This window comes from Oryctolagus cuniculus, chromosome 15 (genome assembly GCF_051225735.1).
Source record: "Oryctolagus cuniculus isolate XC-2025 breed Fujian yellow rabbit chromosome 15, ASM5122573v1, whole genome shotgun sequence".
Lineage (NCBI taxonomy): Eukaryota > Metazoa > Chordata > Mammalia > Lagomorpha > Leporidae > Oryctolagus > Oryctolagus cuniculus.
The window spans coordinates 81,469,262-81,488,501 of NC_142881.1; the positions used below are offsets into that span (position 1 = coordinate 81,469,262).

At 44.4% G+C, this 19,240-nt stretch overlaps 1 long non-coding RNA gene across 8 annotated transcripts in view; it reads left to right on the forward strand.

Moving 5' to 3' along the window:
- Positions 1–19,240, forward strand: part of LOC127485537 (uncharacterized) — a 67,871-nt gene that overhangs the window by 9,409 nt on the left and 39,222 nt on the right. For 3 of the 8 annotated variants that reach the window (XR_016221105.1, XR_016221102.1, XR_016221106.1), the window contains 4 exons: positions 9,829–10,529; positions 14,057–14,100; positions 14,777–15,010; positions 16,020–16,095. This is a non-coding gene — a long non-coding RNA (uncharacterized LOC127485537). Of the gene's footprint in view, positions 1–3,807; positions 10,530–14,056; positions 14,101–14,756; positions 15,011–16,019; positions 16,096–19,240 lie in introns of those variants that run through there. The other 5 variants (XR_016221104.1, XR_016221108.1, XR_016221103.1 and 2 more) reach the window with 4 other exon arrangements.

Here is a 19,240-nt window from a genome sequence, read left to right on the forward strand (position 1 = left end):
TAGTCGCCTTCCATCTTTTCCCCTCCCTTGTCTAGTGGCAGACAAAAATCTCTCTGCTAGTAACAAACTGTTCTGTCACTCTCCTGTACTGTGTCATATGTGTGCATGTATTGTATGTCCACACGGGAAAATTTATTAACAGCTCTCTGTTTCAATTGGGTTACACTTGTGTTAGACATTTGAGAAGTATTTCCAACTATATGTACTCTTAACATTGGTTGAAGGCATTGGACCTTTCGGTAAATGTTTTCATAAGTTATTTGACAGCTGAAATGTTTGCTAAGTTTTCACGGGATTTTAAGTTATTGACAGTAAGCAGTCTGGAAATCTGACTTGTTCCCTCATTTCTCTAGTCTCTTCAAGATGGGGAACTGATTCTATTCTGCAGGACTCCCCATCAGGGTGTACAGTTTGATCTTCAGACCTTATATTAGACAGTTTCGATAGGGTGGTCTCAAGGTTTTGATCTTACATAGAAGAACATAGCTCTCCTCATTGGCATCATCTTACCTCACAGGAAGAATATTGTCGTAATATGCCTGTGACCGTAGATTGCTAGCTCAGGCCACCAAAGATTAGCGACGGGATTGAGCGCCCCCTTGGCTGCCATTCCTAAAGGCTGCTTCTGGGTTCTACTTTAACAGAGACCAGGAGAAAGAGGAGCGAGTGAGGCAGCAAGAGCAATGTAAAGTTAGGTGGCAGGCCAGTTAATGGCCACTTTACACCATGATCTGCCATCAAGGAGACCCAGCCAGGCCAGTCCACCCTTGAATGGCACCTGTTTAGGAAATGAGGGGTCAGGGCATTGGGCAAGTAGCTGTCATGAAGAGCCCTGTCGGCTGTGACAAGAGCCAGGCCACTGGAAAACGGAACTGCCCTCGGGGTTGAAGGACTCCTGGGTCAGAACCGCAGACCCTGTTGGCCCCAGGCTAAAAAGCGTTTCCCTCTGCCCAGCTCCCAAAGTAACCACCACCATCAGGAGGACAGCCTCGGGTCAGCACCAATCAAGGCAGATGCCACCTCTTCAATACTAACTTCCTATTCAGTCCAGCCCTCCTCCCCGGCCAACAAGGTAATGGAAGTCAACGGGGTGTCTTCCCCAAGGGGGTTCCCATCTCCCTTGCTATGTCTCATCCGGGGCTACATGTGAAGAGACAGGCAGGTCTGGACCTCACAGATTCCTTGGCCATGCCTTAAAACACACCTGCTTATTACTGAACCCCTTCTGTCAGTTTCCATTTGCATCTCAGTAGGAAAACTCCCTCCTTTCTTAGATCCTGTAACAATGACTGTGTCCTGTGGCTTACACCTTGTGTTTCTAATCTGCTTGTTAGACACCCTACACATGGAGTGGTCAGGCATAAACCTGTCTTCGCATTAACTGGACAGGACTCTTTCTTTCCTATATCCCCCATTGTCCTCATTTTGGCATCGTTCCCACCATGGGCAATGTTTCTGATTTGTCTTTTTATCCTCGTAATCGTTAGCTGCTATTCCTACCATGTACAACATGTACATGTTTCAGAAGCCCTTACAGGAGGCTGTGACTGCTGTATCTCGAGCCGTCACGCAGGAGCAATACAAGGCTGCTTGCTCTCTCCTTCTCCAATCAATCTGATCCAGCGTATAGATACCCTGCCCCACGTCTACACCCCGTATCAGCAGGAAGTAGCCAGAAAGAAACCAGCGCCCCGCTTCCTTATCTATACTCAAAATCAGGATTGATGGAACAAGGACAGATGTCTCAGCCATTTTAAAAAACTCCTGGTTACTCATGCCTTCTTTCAAGAGACCAGTTTCATCTCACATCCTATTGTTCTCCCCTCCACCCCCCACCGCCTGCATTCTCCCCAGGTTTGGAAGCCAGGAGGCCAAACTTGAAGAACCTGCATAGAGATGCTCGTCTCCACCTGCTACCACCCACACCCACCATTAGCCCACCTAAGATTTAAAAAGGCCCTTCCTGCTGGGGTCTGGGCCTTCTGCCACGTGTTCAGTCTGTGTGCTCGCTGGCAGTTGGTCCAACTCTGGGAGTTTCTTTTCTTTGACTAAGTTTGATCTGGCTGTGAGTTTGTATTGTGACTGCTGTGGATCTGCACCCTTTCCCCTGCATTTGGTGCCCGTGTGAGGAGGCACTGCTCTGTTTAGTCTTTACTTCAGTGTTTGTATGACAATATGTCAGAAACAACCTGACGCTTGGCAGCTTCTGCAAGGTTCTGGCCTGTTCTGCAGTCTGTTTGGTGTGGGGAGCAACCCGGACTGGACTGAGTTACTGGAATTAAGACTTATTCTATGCATCTGCTCTCCCACAATATGGCGCTGGGAGAGGAGAAAACAGCTTCTACGCAGCTGCCTCTTGCCAACTTGAGTGATGACCTCCAGGAGCTGATCCTGCTCCTGATTGGAGGAGAGCAGCGTACTTGGCGTGTGGGCAGCCGAGTTGGGATTGGCGGAGGAGGACTATAAAAGAGGAGAGAGACGGCATGCACCAGGAACATCTAAGGGGAACATCTGAGGGAACACCTGTGCAGCCCCCGAGAGAGCCGGCCGGCGGTGTGCCGCTCCCCCACGAAGACGGGGAGCGACATAATGGTGCCGTGACTCGGATATGAAGCCTAGGCAGGGTTCTGTGTCGTTCCTCCACGAAGAGGGGGAGCGACAGTTTGGTGTGTGTGCTGGGGGGGGGCAGTGCTGATAGTCAAAAAGCAGACTAATACTAGTAAAAATATGTTTCTCTGGGGTGTTTTGGATAGGATGCAAAGTGATGAAAAAACTTTTTTGCACTTAATGGTTGGGTTTTGAAAAATGGTTTTTTGGTTTTATTTATTTAAAAGACATAAAGGCACAGTACAGATAGTGACAGAGTGACGGGGGCCTGGGGTTCTTCCATCCACTGGTTCGCTCCCTAAATGATTGCCATTGCTAGGGCTCGCCAGAGCAAAAACCTTGAGCCTGGAATTCCATTGAGGTCTTCCGTGTTGGTGGGAGAGCTCGACTATAGAGACATCTGCTGCCTTGCTGGGCACATTAGCTGGAGGCTGGATCAGCAGTGGAACAGCTGGGACTCGAACCAGTGCCCGTATGGGATGCTGGCCTCACAGGCGGCGGTTCATCTGCTGTGCCTCAGTGCTAGCCCAAGTGAGGAGCAGGTTTGCAGACAGTTTCCGGGTTCATGGAAGTATCTACCTGTTGATTGTGAAGAGATGCATTCTGGTTTGGGATGGCTAGGGAAGTAGGAATGTAGAGTGAGATAAGTTGAAAGGAGTAGGGTTCTCTGTGACCTTCTGCCTTCTCCTGAGGTTTTCTGCTCATTTCTGTTCCTGCTGTCTCTTGGCCCTTGGATAATCAAAAGCATTTGTGTTTAAGGCTGAATACACAAGTACCTGAATCTGTTATCATGAGACACTGAATTGACAAAGGCTACCGAGTGTTCATGCACGCAATTTCCCTTTTTAAAGCTCTAGGATTATTGATTTAAGTTTCACATGGGTTTTAAATAGAGTGTGTATGACTTTAGTTAATATTTTAGCCCTCCAAATGTCCCATTTAATTGGATCTGGACTAGTTTTATACATGCCCGCATGTAAATTTTTAAGCTTTGCTAGTTTGTTCACAGTGCATAGATTCTCACACAGAGTTGTCATTTTGTTACCCAAGCCTAAATGTAATTTAGGTTTTAATTTGTCTCCTATTTAAGCCCAGATCTACTTTCGTTAAATCTAGTTTCATGGCTTTTCCCAATTATCATATTATTTTTATCTCTGATAAAATGAAATTTAATTGTGAAAACTAAAAGGTTTTGAAAAATAGTCACATCTTTAGATGGCACAGAGATCTCTGCCCATTGGTCAAAGTCTATATAATAAATATGTAATATAAAGCTTTTATATTGACTTCTACTTGATCTGCATTTTTCTTACAAGTACAATAAACTTTCTAATGTACTTGGTTTCATTTTTTGCTTACGAAGCTTTATGTGTCCTGCCTCTGTGTTTGCATAAGTGTTTGTAACTTTTTGTCACTCATTGACTGAAGCTATATTGGGGGACATGCCTGAAGAATGGCTTCCTTGTTGTTAAAATTTTCTTCATTTTGGCCAGCGCCGCGGCTCACTAGGCTAATCCTCCGCCTTGTGGCGCTGGCACACTGGGTTCTAGTCCCGGTCGGGGCGCCGGATTCCGTCCTGGTTGCCCCTCTTCCAGGCCAGCTCTCTGCTGTGGCCATGGAGTGCAGTGGAGGATGGCCCAAAGTACTTGGGCCCTACACCCCATGGGAGACCAGGATAAGTACCTGGCTCCTGCCATCGGATCAGCGCGATGCGCTGGCCGCAGCGCGCCGGCCGCGGCAGCCATTGGAGGGTGAACCAACGGCAAAGGAAGACCTTTCTCTCTGTCTCTCTCTCTCTCTCTGTCCACTCTGCCTGTCACAAAATTAAAAAAAAAAAAGATTTATTCATTTGAAAGGGAGGATTACAGAGAGGCAGAGAGATTGAGAACGCTGGTTCATTCCCCAAAGGGCTGCAGTGGCCAGAGCTGTGCCGGTCCAAAGCTGGGATCCAGGGTTTCTTCTGGTCTCCCGTGTGGATGCAGGGCCCCGAGGATTTTAGCCATCTTATACTGCTTTTCCAGGTCATAGCATAGAGCTTGATTGGAAGTGGGACAGCCTGGACTCAAACCAGCACCCGTGGGGGATGCCAGCACTGCAGGCGGCGGCTTTACCAGTTTTGAAACAGCGCGGGCCCCGGGAATGGTTTCTTGAATTACGTGTGTGTGTGTGTGTGTGTGTGTGTGTGTGTGTGTTTGTGTGTGTGTATGAATAATAGAGCAAGGTTTTTAATCCACTGATTGACTCGCTGGATGACCACAATGGCCAGGCCAAAGCTAGGAGCCAAGAACCCAATCCAGATCTCCCACATGGATGGCAGGAGTCCAAGCACTGGGGTTGTCTTCTGCCCTCCCAGGTGCATTAGCAGGGAGCTGAATCAGAAGCCAAAGAGCCAGGATTCAAAACCTTAAGTCCCATATGGGAAGCTGGTGTCCCAAATGCAGCTTAACCCTCTGAACCACACCTCCAGATCCACTCAGATTTATCCAGTATCAGACAGAATCTACTTTGTATTACTGATCATTAATCTCCTTTTCACACAACATTTGCACTAGTAATGTCTCAGCAAATGCTGATAAATTGGTGTTTGGAAAGCAATATGGAAATAGATCTCAAGAATGCAAGGTGCAAAAGGAAGATTGAGCCAAGGGATCAGAAGATTGTTTCTCAGGTCCATAATTTATATCCTGCAAGAAAGTAGAATTAGCAGACAACAGGTATGCCCATGTGTTACGGAGTAACCCTTCCATGTTGTCTGTTGGCAAGGGTTTTTCATGAGGGGCTTTTCCATGAGCTTTCTGAAGTTCACATGCATGGATTTAAAAAATAAATTGCACCTGCAAGTGGCCCCAAGTGATGACCTGATTGGCAACAACCAGGAGAGTCAAGATATAAGTTTGAATCAAAATGTCATCACCAACAGCCGTACATCAACTCCCAAGAGAATCATGTTAAGAAAAAGACTCAATTTAAGCTCAAGTCCTAGTCCAAAACTGATTAACGAAAAGGTGAATTGCTCAGGAATGAAACCAGAAGCATGCAATATATTTCAATATGTGAAAAAAATTGCACCAAAGTAAATATGTAAATGTCATTTTCCACAAACTTCAGCAAATACTCTTGTACTTTTAATTGTTTTAATCTTTGTTGGAACATAAGCTCTCTGAGAAGGCAGAACATTTTGTTTTGTTCAACAGGGTGTTAGAAGTGCCTAGCACATAGTGTGTGCTCATAAACATCTGTCAGCTTTATTGAAACACAGAATTAGCCCCAAGCCTCGCGTTAAACACAGTTAGTTAGATGGTTCTATATTGAAAAACAGTGCAGTCCTAGGTGCAGAAAGAAATTTGTTCCAATTTTCTAATCTCGTGTAACAAGTCATCCCAGACGTTGTGGTTTAAATGGTACTTATTAATTTCCCAGTATTTGGGGGATGGCTGGGTGGTTCTTACTTGGAGTTCTTGTGTGTATAGTCTGGTGGTGGCTGGGCTGATGGTTCCTTCATCATGAGGCTGTTGAAAGCTGGCAGAAAGTAACCATTTCTTCCTCCAGGTGGTGTCTCCACTTGGCTCACTTCTGCTTCCTCACAACATGGGCAGTAGGAGTGATTTCTTACACCATAGCTGGATCCCCATAGAGCCAGTGTTAGGAGAGGCCCAGGTGGCAGCTGTCTTGCTGCCTTAGAAGCCTTAAGATCATTTATGCATGTTCCAGGAAGGAAAGGATTCATCTACTCACAGGATGTTAAACTCATGATGTTATTGACAAAGTGACCTTCTGAACAGAATGCCATGGAAAATATGGAGCAAATAGTGTTGAACGGTAATTAAGAGTGAAACGGTGTGTCTGGTTAGGTTGCCTTGGGCAAGCCCTGACTTCACCATACACCAGTTCTCTTTGACACATCTTGGCCATTTCAGGTTCAGTTTCTCACCCATAATAATGAATAAGCCCATTCAAATTGCATCGTTAGATTATTCTGCCATTAGGCATGTTTTGGTGGAACATTTTGAGACTCTTTGTAAAAGGAACATGGAAGCTAACATAATCAAACTAATTTGGAATATTGTTTTTCTTGTCACTTTGACCACTAAATAACTCTAAAAGTGGAATGAACCAGTGATTGGTTGGTCTTAAGTTTTAGGAATGTAGGGAGATGATCCTTCTTGTCTTTGGCCTTGGGTGCATGCATTATGGTGCAAAAATGCTACAAAATCATCCCATCCCTGACTTTCTTGAAGTTTACTATTAGATAAATTTATTACAGATCAGTCCTTACTGATATTTAGATCTCTGTTCTTTAATGCTAGAAGTGTACTCCTCAGTGAGCCTGAAGAAAATTCTACTTCTTTGCAATGAATTCTGCTACCACTCCAGATTCATCCTGTTAGCCATCTGATGCAACGTTGAATGAGTTTTCTGAATCAATGCTGGTTTCTTGGAAGCCAAACCATGTAAAGGCTTTCAAAGTTAGAACCTGTACCTATTGTTCTTATGAAGCCAGGCAGGGTCCGTTGATTGGCTTCTGGATAAGTGAAAGTGAAGAATTTGGAGATTGCTTTTGGGACCATTTCCTAATCTTATGCTGAAGCATCAGTTCTGTTTGTCCTAAGGTTATGTCAGGTAGTTAATAGATCTGCCTTCTCTTCATTTCACTTGATCTTAGACAGCAAGGCATTCTGATTGTTGAGCGTTATTGTGTTTTTATCTTTTTTCTTGTTATCTCTACATTCTTCTGTAATGATGGAGTGTCAGAAGAGGCTCACAGAAATAAAAATCAAAGGACTGTTTTCATTTTCTAGTACTACCTTGTAGATCGTCTGTTCACATAACCATCAGTATTCCACCTTCTTCTTGGCATATTATGAGGGAACCATGAAAGGTTTTAAAAACTCATAAGAGCATTCAAGTGCAAGTCATTCTTAACAATGGAAAGGAGATAGATGTTGTTGTTTTCCAGTTCTGAAGAAGGTAGACTTCCAAAATGTTTAAGGTGTGCTGGGAATATTATAGGAGATGAAGATCGACTTTTCTGCACCTGGTCGTGAATGTTTTTCAGACCAAGGATGTGATTTCTGTTCCTCCCGCCTCGTTCTTTTAAATGCTGTAGTTGTTTTCAGTCTTTCTCAGTGAATGTTCTTACTCCCATCTCCCCATACGTTCCACCCAGTATCCGTGTTGACCCACATTTTTTTGCCTTTAAAGAGAGTTACCATCAAGGAGGATGAGCAGACCAGAGTCATTGTTGTGGCCAGATTCATGAGGAGTGGTAGGAATCTAAATGATAATTGTGTACACACAGGTCACCATGGGTGCCTTGTGAATAGTATTTCCAATGTGGAATGAAGAGCATTACAGTCTTTTGATAGAACACAACACAACCAGAGTACTCAGATACAGTTGTCTCTAGAGATTCACATGTGGGAACTTACCACAAGAAGTGGTAGAAAAATGTGACTGCAAGGTCTTAGTGTAGGCTTTGAAAGTAACGTTCACAGTCATTTCAGTGTTGCTGATGGGAAAATTACTCATGAGGATACGCAGCATTTAGAATGAGTATTTTATAAAACCTAGTAACTCAAATTTCGAGACAATTTGTGATGCAGGAGTCATTCCAAGTATTATAGTGTCGTTGTCCATTCATGGAGACGTGCATGGAATCAGGAGCCTGAAAAGAGTGATGGTCTCTTTAAGATCCTTCAGTGGGGCAACCAAACTTTGCTTTCATTATGGAAACAGTTGTAAAGGACAGTTTCTTACTTCCCAAATTTCGTGTCATGGGGCTTCTTATTCATGTCAGTCATGAACTCTGGGAAGTGACAACAATCCCAGTTGTGAGTAAAAGGCCCATGGAAGTGACACAGATTTGGGAAAGCCGAGAATTTGTTTGGAAGTTGAGATAAAGAATGGACTCTGGGTATATCAGATGTTTCATACTTTGTTTTTAAAAACAGAATAGTTAACGTGTTTGTAGGAATAGATAGCATGTGAGGATTCAAACTTGACAACACACGTTAGATGTTTTTGTAAAAGCTGCTTTGGTTTTCAGTCGTTTACTCTATTTCACTGCCTTTCCACTCTTGTAAATTAACTATTCAACTGCTACACAGTCTTTATAACTTTATGTTTTACATAATTATAGTCTGTGCTGCTTCATAGTAAGACTGTACTCCACCCAAATTAGAAGCAGTCGAAGAAATTAATTCAATAGCAGTCAAATTCACGTAAGTGAATGCTGGAGGCTCAAGGATGTGTAAGTACTGATTTGGCAACATCTAATGCTGGAGGCTCAAGGATGTGTAAGTACTGATTTTGTGCTGCTGGCACAAAACTTCTCTTTATTTGTATTATTAGAAGGATATAGTATAAGTCTTTGTTAATGAAATCCTCAGAAAGGAGGTGATTAAATAGAACTAAGTACTTCCTCAACATACATACCACTTACTTGCTGATCGGTATCGGGAAATACTGAAACTGGCTTCTCATGAAACTTTTGGTCCCGCGGAACAAGGTCTTGTAGGTCCATCTTATTAAAGATTTGTTTAGTTGAAAGGCAGAGTTGACAGGGAGATCTTCCATCTGCTATTTCACTCCCCAAATGTCCACAATGGAAAGCGTTAGGCCAGGCCAAAGGCAGAAGCCTGGAACTGCATCCGGGTCTCCCAAAGTGGTGCATGGACCCAAACACTTAGGCCTCATCAACTGCTTTCACTGGCAGATTAGCTGGGAGATGGAATGAAGTGGAGCATTGGGACTCGAACCTGTGCTCACATGGGATGCTGGCATTGTGGGCTGCGGCTTAACTGACCGTGCCATAGTGCCAGGTCATATCAGGCCCATTTCTAAAACATTGGAGATCTTTTGGGAAGATCACTTCGGTCAGACCTGCTCGGTAAAGCAATCCCAACAGAGTTCCTTTCCTCTGCTGCTTCACTGCTCGACTGCCTGCAACTGCTGGGGCTGGGCCAGGCCAAAGCTAGGAGCCGGGAACTCAGTCCAAGCCTCCCACGTTGGAGGAAGGGAACCAGATGATTGAGTCAACATCTACTGCCTCCATGTGTGTGCATTAGCAGGAAATTGAATCGAAACTGGTGCTTGGTCATGTATGGAATTTGGATTTCAAACCAGGATTTGGTTCCCAACTGCATCACGTACTCTAATCTGTCATTAAAAATGTTGTAATCTGTGTATGCCTTCATTCTCCTTCTGTTTTCTCCGTTGCAGCCTTACACTTCTAGTCATCTACGAGACCCTCATCCACCCAGTTTCCACCATTGCACCACCATCCCTCCTACTCTATGTTAGCTTCAACCTACTTGAGGGCCTACATACTTGCCTCCCACTCTGTCCTCTCTGTATATCCTCCCATTCCTTCTGGCCCACCACGTTGGACTCACTTTCCTCGTAACCTCGAACCCTTGGGGAGAGCCTCAGGTGGCCACTGGGCTCACAGCCCAAGAATGTCCAGAAGATTCTACTTGTTCTTCCTTCCTCATTGTACCCCCCACCCCATCCCAGCTTAGGTGGCAACTAAGGCAGGGATGCCTGTGCCTACCCATCTTCCAAGACTCCCTGTAGCACCTGCTCCTCAGCTGTCTACCTGGCCAGCCTGCACCCTTCCTTGGAGCTCTAGAGCCCCTCAGACCAGGATGGTTTCAGGCCCTTGCTGGGTGGGAGCTCATCCACCTACCCCTCTGGATGGGCAGTGGTTGTAGGTTTTGAGGCCACAGTGCATTTGGTATTATGTACTAGGAGCATAAGCACTACTAGCTGCATGGAGCTGAGGTCAACAGTGGGCTCCCAGCCATGTCCACCTTCTCAGTGCCCCCATAGCCGTGTATGGTGGCATCTCCAGCAATACACCGCCCCTCCCATCAGTGAGCAGACAGCCTCACGGGCTCCTGAGGGACCACGGCCACCAGCAGGTATGGTCTCTTATGTTTATTTATTTATCTCTCTCTCTCTCTCTCTCTCTCTCTCTCTCTATGTTTATTTATTTATCTCTCTCTCTCTCTCTCTCTCTCTCTGTGTGTGTGTGTGTGTGTGTGTGTGATTTTTTAAAAATAAGCATTAGTTGATGTTAAAACAGAGAAGGGAATGGTTGTTTTTCTGTCTTAAAAACTGTTCAAAAGAGAAAGAAGAAAACAGGCATGTACCAGTTCAAACAAGAACAGATCCCATAGATGGATCAATCCCTGTATTCCTGCAACTCCTGGAACATGACCAGGCTGAATCTGAGAACCAAGGCTTTGAAGCACAGTTCAGGTCTCCCAAGTGGGCAGATGTGAGATAACTACTGGAGTCAGCATCAGCTGTCTCACTGGAACCATGTTTGTAGGAAGCTGGAATCCCAGGATGAAACCCAGAATTAAACCCAGGCATTGTCTTATTGGACCTACATAGGCCTCTTCCTAGCCTCTTAACTGTTTGGCTAACCGCTGCAAGGATGGTTCCCCTCTTCTTTGTCCCCTTAGTGCATGCCTGTAAGGAATGAGTTCCTTACATTTTCATCCTGTAGTTACTAACTCAGTAATGTGCCAAGTACTTTACTGCTGTATTCTATCATTCTAATAATTGTCAAGATTTCTTCCATAAAAAAGGTTAAAAAGTGGAAGAAAGGAATCAGTTAAGGTTTTAAAATTTAATAAAAGAAGAAAAGTGTGACTCCACTGAACATTTGGCCAAATATATGATTCCAAGGTGAATGTGGATGCCTTTCTTGTCCTAATGAAACTGAAACAGTTGGGGCTGTCCTTTTGTTTGTACAACTTAGATTTGAGAGGCTGATGCCTGTGTCCTCAAAGTATGACATTTCAGTTGTCAAATGTAGCTACGCAAAGATTTCAGAAAATGATAACCTCGGGGAGTAGTAAATATGTGTGTCCCTGACAGCGGTTTCGTTTAGTTGTGTTTTGATGAGTGGAAACCATACATGAAAATTGATTGCAGGAAATAACTTATGATATCCTTGCTTTTAGTAACATACATATAAAGTAATGGAGATTTGATTTATGGTAACGATTCTACAATCATATATGTGGGCCTGACCTCTTTGATTTAAGCAGCTGCTGCATAGAGATGCAAGCACCTTCATTGAAGCATTGAAGTTAAAAGTCATGTTAGTATTCTTGTCTGCCACTTCTTAAATATATTCCTTTCTCTGTTGTGCCTGTGTAGTTATTGCACAGAGTGGGAGAAAATGATTTAGAAAGTGTTTCTTTTAGTTTCTGAAAGACAGTGTGTATAATTGTTGTCATTTCTTTGAATATTTGGCATAATTCACCTCTAAAACCATCAGGGAATAGAGAGCTATCTTTCAGAAGATTTTGCCAAACTAAAAATTCTATTGCTTTGATATTTATAAGAATCATTAATTCATTTCATCTTGTTTAAGCTTATAGTTTATAGCTTTCAGGGAAATGTATTATTTCAGATAAAGTGTTAAGTACATAAAGCTCAGCAGAATTTTAGCTCACTGTCTGTCTTAAAAATATTTATTTATTTATTAGAAATTCAGAGTTACAGAGAGATCTTCCATCTGCTGGTTTACTCACCAGATGGCCACAACGGCCAGGGCTGGACCAGGCTTGAGCCAGGAGCTTCCTCTGGGTCTCCCACGTGGGTGCAGAGGTGCAAGCACTTGGGCCATCTTCCACTGCTTTCCCAGGCCATAGCAGAGAGCTGGATCAGAAGAGGAGCAGCTGGGACCCAAACCATCACCTATATGGGATGCCAGTGTTGCAGGCAGCTTTACCTGCTACACCACAGCACTGGCCCCACTTACTATCCTTCTAATGTATATGTGGTGTGTGGCACCTCCATAATTTGTCTTCTCTTTTTCTTTATCATTGCAATAAAGATATATCAGTTTTGCTGACGCAGTTTTTGTGTTCACTAGTTTTTTGTTTTGTTTTCAATTTTAATCTGTTTCACTCTTTGACATATTAGTTGCTCCCTTATGCTTGGCTTAGTTTATTTTGCTGTTCTTTGTTATTTTTTTAAACTAAAAATTATTGTTGAATAGATATCTTTCTTCTCTTCTAATAAATGCCTTTATTGCTATGAATTTTACTCCAAATACTGCTTAAGTTGCATCTGTATAACTCTGATACATCTGCATTTTAAATTTTTTAAAGTTATATCCTTTTCTAATTTATCTTGAGACTTCCTCTTTGACTTAGGGATTTAGAAGTGTATCGTGGGGCCAGCACTGTGGCCTAGCATGTAAGGCTGCCACCTGCAATGCCAGCATCCTATATGGGCACCGCTTTGAGTCCCGATTGCTCCTTTTCGTATCCAGCTTTCTGGCCTGGGAAAACAGTAAAGATGGGCTATGTCCTTGGGCCCCTGCACCGCATGGGAGACCTGGCTCCCGGCTTCAGATTGGCTCAGCTCTGGCTGTTGCTGCCAATAGGGGAGTGAACCAGCAGATGGAAGACCTCTCTCTCTCTCTCTCTCTCTGCCTCTCCTTCTCTCTCTATGTAGCTCTGCCTTTCAAATAAAATAAATAAATCTTTAAAAAAAAGGAAGTGTGTTGTTTTACTCCAAGATTGGAAGTTTTCCAGCTATCTTTGTAGTATTAATTTATAAATTAAATAAATTTACATCTAATAACATTCTTTATAGCATTTAGTTTCTTTAAAAAAAAATTGAAAGTCTGTTTTATGATGAAGAAATGGGCTACATTGGTGAATTTCCTTACGGACTTAAAAAATGGGTCTTCTGTTATTTTTGGGTGCAGTATTCTAAAAACATCAGTTATACCCATTTGATTGAAAGTTTGATGCAATTCTTCAATATCCTTAACTGATTGTCTTCTAGTCCTATCTGTTACTAACTGATGCGTCAACAATTACAAATAAAATTGTAAATATTTCTATTTCTCTTTCGATTTTCGTCAACTTTGCATAGTGAAGTTATGTTGCTATGTAATATGCATGTAGAATCATTTTATTGTTTTTTTTTTAATTGCACCTTTGGGCAACATGCCATGACCCTTCTAACTCCTTCTAATTTTCTCTGCTCCAAATTGTACTTTCTCTAGTATTAATACAGTCGTTCAGATTTTTTGGATTAATGTTGCACAGGATGTATTTATTTACCCCTTTTACTACTTTATCTATTTCGATGTATTTGAAGTAAGTTTGTCATAGACAGCATCAGGAGGGGTCATTTAAAATAAAATCCTTTCTGAAAATTTCTCTCCTTCACTTGCTGTGTTTAGGCCAGCTGCATTCAACATACTCATTGATAGTTTTGGATTTAGCCCAATTTCATCATCTGTTTTTTGACATTGAACTCTTTTATTTCAGTTTCTCCTTTCTTGCTGTCAGGTGACTTGCATGGTTTTTCATTCCATTTTAATTTATCAGTTGTGATGTATACATTATCTGTTTCTATAGATTGTTAGTGACTGCCCTCAGAAGTATAACACACACTTTCTTTTTCATAGGCTCGTAACAGTTTTGCCGTATCAGGGAGAAATTTTACCATCAGGTAGGTCCTTTCTTTTCTCTTCTATGTCATAGTTTTCTTACATATTCCACATATCCCAACAATCCACATTAAAAATTCATCAGGTGAATGTTATAATTTTTGGTTCAATCATTGAATCAATTTTGTTTTAAAAGATTTATTTATTTTACTTGAAAGTCACAGTTACACAGAGGGAGAGAAGGAGAGATCAGAGAGAGAGAGAGAGAGAGAGAGAGGTCTTCCATCCTTCCATCCCCTGGTTCACTCCCCGAGGACTGCAATGGCCAGAGCTGCCCCAATCTGAAGCCAAGAGCCAGGAGCTTCTTCCAGGTCCCCCATATGGGTGCCGGGGCCCAAGGACTTGAGCCATCTCCTACAGCTTTCCCAGGTCATAGTAGAAAGCTGGTCGGAAGTGGAACAACCGGGTCTCAAACCAGTGCCCATATGGGATGCCGGCACTGTAGGAGGCAGCTTTATCTGCTATGCCACAGCACCGGCCCTCATTGAATCCATTTTAAAAACCTATTGGGGCCGGCACTGTGGTGCAGTGGGTTAAGTCTCAGAGAACGTGGCGGTGAGACGGTGTCACTAGTCAGGGTTAGGGCCTGGAACTCTTCCTCTCCTGCAGTGGAAGGCTGTGTCTTTAACTGTCAGTGTGATGACATCCGCCTTCCCAGAATGCACCTGTCACATCCAGGTCCAGGATGCGTGCTCGCACCCCAACACATTCGTGGAGCTACTCGGAGGGCGCACCAGCCGGAAGGAGCTGCACCTCCAGCGCGGATGAAGGCTGCCGTTTTCTCTCTTTCTCCGCGGAGCGCTGCACACCGGGAGCCAGGGACCGCTTGTGCGTGCTTTTCCCTGTGCAGAGCCGTCCACCTTGGTGCTTTCCTGCTCTCTATCTCCGACGTGTGCATGGACCAACCAAACCGTAGGTACCATTTTCGTTTTTTTCTCTTTTTCTTGTCCACGGGCAGTTCTTTGGCCCGCTCTTGTTGAGCATTTCTCTGTGCGGGGCAGCCCATCCTGGGCCTGAATGTGTGTGTGTGTTTCCTGGGTGCTACATAACCTCCTTCCTATTTGCACGTGGGGCCGGTCTGCATTTTGTGTTTCTGTCTTGGAAGGAGACAAGAGCCTGCACCAAATTTAATATAATCTGGGTTCTGGTTCGAGTCTCGGCTGCTCCACTTCCTATCCAGCTCCTGCTAGTGCCCCTGGGAAAGCAGCGGAGGATGGCCCCAGTACCTGGGCCACTACACCCACATAGGAGACAGGGGTAGAGACAGGCTCCTGGCTTCGCCCTTGCCCCTGGCCTGGACATTCTGGCCATCTGGGGAGTGAACCAGCAGGTGGAAGACCTTTCTCTCAGTCTCTCCCTCTCTAACCATGACTTTCAAATAAGTAAATAAATAAATCTTCAAAATCATTAATATGTTCATGGCCCACATAGTAGAACTCTGGGAAGTAAGCTCATGAAGAGTGAGGAGACTTTTCCCATCCCGCTCCTCTCCAGAGCCCCTGATGGAGGTTGGGATTCTCTGCCCCTGCTGCTTTGTCTAAAATTTTGGTCCGGAGTGATTTACCCTGTGAGCTCTTTTCTCCGACCAGGCTAGGAAAAGTTTTTGTTTTTGTTTTGAGTTTGTGCAGTGTTTTTTCACTTGTTACGCATATGAACTGATGATCTACAAGCTCCTTAGTGTGCTGGACTAGATGCCAGCGAGGTTATTTTATGTTCATGCCTGGTAACATCTTATTGAAAGTTGGACATTGTATTAAAAACTTATGAAGGCTCAGAATGATAATCTCATTGCCCAGAGATAATTCACTCTATCATAGACCAGGCAAATAGCATGAGGGTCATAACTCAATCTTTTGGGGTGGCCCTGGCTCGAGTCTGCATTTCCTTCCTTAGAAGAGTCTGGCTTCGTCTCCACCCCTAGGCTGTGGACCTCCAGGGATCCCAAGTGAAAATCAGCGACGTTTACCAATGCCTCCTGATGGCTGATTCTCAGAACCGTAAGTTGGCCTCTTACTAAAATGACCAAAACCTGCACTCCTCTTTCCCATTCTTTCTTCCCCTCTACTTCTTAGTCTGTTAACCTAATGTTGTAGTAGGAAAACTGGCATCTGGTCTGCTTGTCTTTTACTGTGACCTGCTGTTCTCCGGGATTTTGGTCCCTCAAGGTCTAGATGCTGGAAACTGGCAGTTAGCCTAGTGGCTCAAATGCCCACATCCCATGTCACGGTATCTAGTTTTGATTGCTGGCTCTGGCTCCTGGCTTCAGCTTCCTTTCAAGGCAGACCCAGGGAGGCAGTGATAATGGCTCAAATAATTGTTTTTTTTTTTTTCTACTCACAAGGGAGACTTGGATGGAGATACTGGTTCCCAGCTTCATCCTTGGCTGCTGTGGACATTTGGTGAATAAACCAATGGGTGGGAGTTCTCCCAGCTCCCTGAAATAAGTAAACATCACCATTGAAAAGATCTGGATGTTTTCATTGGCCCAAACTCCACCTTTTGTTCCCCTGGTTCTGATATGTGGAAAGCTCTGCCTGGGTAATGATCTTCCCTTGGCTTCTGGTCCATTCTCTGGCTGGGTTCTCAGCTCCTTGCTTCAGACCAAAGTGGCTACTGCCAGTGGGAAGCACCTCACACCATTCTCCATGGGACTGTGGCCCTCAACTCCTGGATCTTTCAGTAGCTCCCAAATAACCTGCAACCAGATGCTTTTGTTTCATGCAGTTTTTCTGGTTGTTGTTCTTGGAAATGTTGGTCTTAGTAGAAAGGGAAGACCTGGGACAACTTATGAGAAGTAAAGTTGCAGACAGGTGCTCCTAGCAACTGTGAGATAAACAGAAGTGGTATAAAGAGCCCAGAGGGCAGTGTTGGCCATCCAAGTAATGAGATGACCCCTGGCTATAATTGAGGTTGTGTTTCTCTGTCCATCAGAATTGTTGGCATTCTCTTGTGTCTAGAGATGACACTACTGCCTCCTTTACCCAGAGTCATCCCTGGGAGAGAAAAGGGGGCAGCTTTCTAACAGATCATGTTCGGGTGGCCTCTTGGGCATGGGCTAGTAAGGAATTCTTAGGAAAGGGCCAAGGCAGGGCTTAACCTGTGGCCCAGGGTAGCTCCAGTGTCAGTGCTGGAACCTGCTGCTAACAACTCACAAGAGCCTACGGTGTGTTTATGTGTGGTCACTTTAGTACATTGTACGGGCCACGTACACCATGGAGATCCACAGGCACTATAAACCAGGGCTTTGTTTTACGCAGATGCTGGTTGTAAAACTTGAATCAGGGAACGGCCACCCAGGAGGGATGTGTGGCAGTGGGGGTGGGGCCAGATTCAAGCCCTTTGGGTCAATAGATACTGGGGGCTGACTCAATAATGATTGGCTCTGTGTTCATGTGTGTGTGTGTGTGTGTGTGTGTGTGTGTGTGTTTTATCATTTAGTTCTCACTACACCATGAAATCAGATAGTAGAGACTAGGAGAATTTCTGTTCCCTGCTTCAGTCCACATTGCAACCTGGGTCGCTGTGATCCCCTTCATCTTCATCCTTAACCACAGCACCTGTAGCAGTACAGGGCGGGAGGACTGAGCCCAGGCTAGTTTCCGGTCGCTGAGGGCAGACAGTGCAGTGTGGCAGAGACCAAGGACCCGTGTGGCCCTGAGCATACACTCGGCCCATATAAGAAGTGCAAACAGGATTCTGAGCCCAAGCAGCATGGAGAGAACAGAGGGATCTGAGAAAAATTGTCCTTGGTTGCTTATTGTTCTTGCACCTTGTTGTCATGCCCCTGTCCTGAACAAACCCCACCACCTGTTTTCTCTGTTTCTATACCCAGACGGCACAGCACAGGTGATGAAAACTCGCACAACAGAGCAGATTGCCGCATTCTAAATTCCTGATCACCAATCTCCAAGACAGCAGGGGTCCTACCAGAACTTGTGGGCTGACTTTTCCTTTACTATCCCTAGAAAGTTTTCACACTTTTAATGTGCGGAAGCATGCCTCTTCTCCCTCACTCAGTAATTCTAAAGTCGAACTTTCCTGTTTATTTTGCAGTATCTATAAATTCACGTAATGGGGTGAGACCCAGTACAGAGAGGGTCCCTGGACCCTGTATCCAGTCTCCTGCAGAACCAGCCTCTTGCAGAGTTACAGTACAGTTCCAAAGCCAGGAGACCACAATGGGCACAACCAAGGGAGAGAATGTTTTGGACCTCACAAGACTTCACGTCATCCTCATAGAGCCACACCCATTTCCTCTGACAGGCTCCAGTCTGTCCCACAGCTCCATGACTGAGTCACATCCTGAATGTCATTTGTGTGCAGTCACACAGAGTAGGTGCCCCAGGGACTGGGTTTTATCAGTCAGCATGGGTCTCTGGAGATTCCTATAGGCCACTGTGCGTACACATAGTTCCTGTAGGTCACCGTGTGTACCCATAGTTCCTATAGGTCACTGTGTATTCATAGTTCCTGTAGGTCAGTGTGTGTATCCATAGTTCCTATAGGTCACTGTGCATACCCATAGTTCCTATAGGTCACTGTGCATACCCATAGTTCCTATAGGTCACTGTGCATACCCATAGTTCCTGTAGGTCACTGTGCATATCCATAGTTCCTATAGGTCACCGTGTGTACCCATAGTTCCTGTAGGTCCCTGTGTGTACCCATAGTTCCTATAGGTCCCTGTGTGTATCCATAGTTCCTATAGGTCCCTGTGTATCCATAGTTTCTATATGTCACTGTGCATACCCATAGTTCCTATAGGTCACTGTGTGTACCCATAGTTCCATCCTTTGTATTAACATCCGTGGGATGGATGGTCTGGTATTGCCCACTAAGGTCCATCAGGGTTGATTCCAGTTCTTGCCTATTAAAAATTAAGCTGCTGTAGACATGAAGTATTTTACATGAATGTAGGAATTAATTTTTGAGGGATAAAAACCTCTGGCACTTTAATTTAATTTATTATTAATTTAGTGTTGAGAGACTACCAAGCTGGTTGCCCGTGTAGCTGTACCATTTCATAGTCTCATTAGCAAGGTAGGGTTGATCCAGTTTCTCCACATCCTTGCTAGCATTGCATATTTTAAGTGATTTTTATTTGAGCCAATTTGATAGGTCTATACTGACATCCCAGGGTGG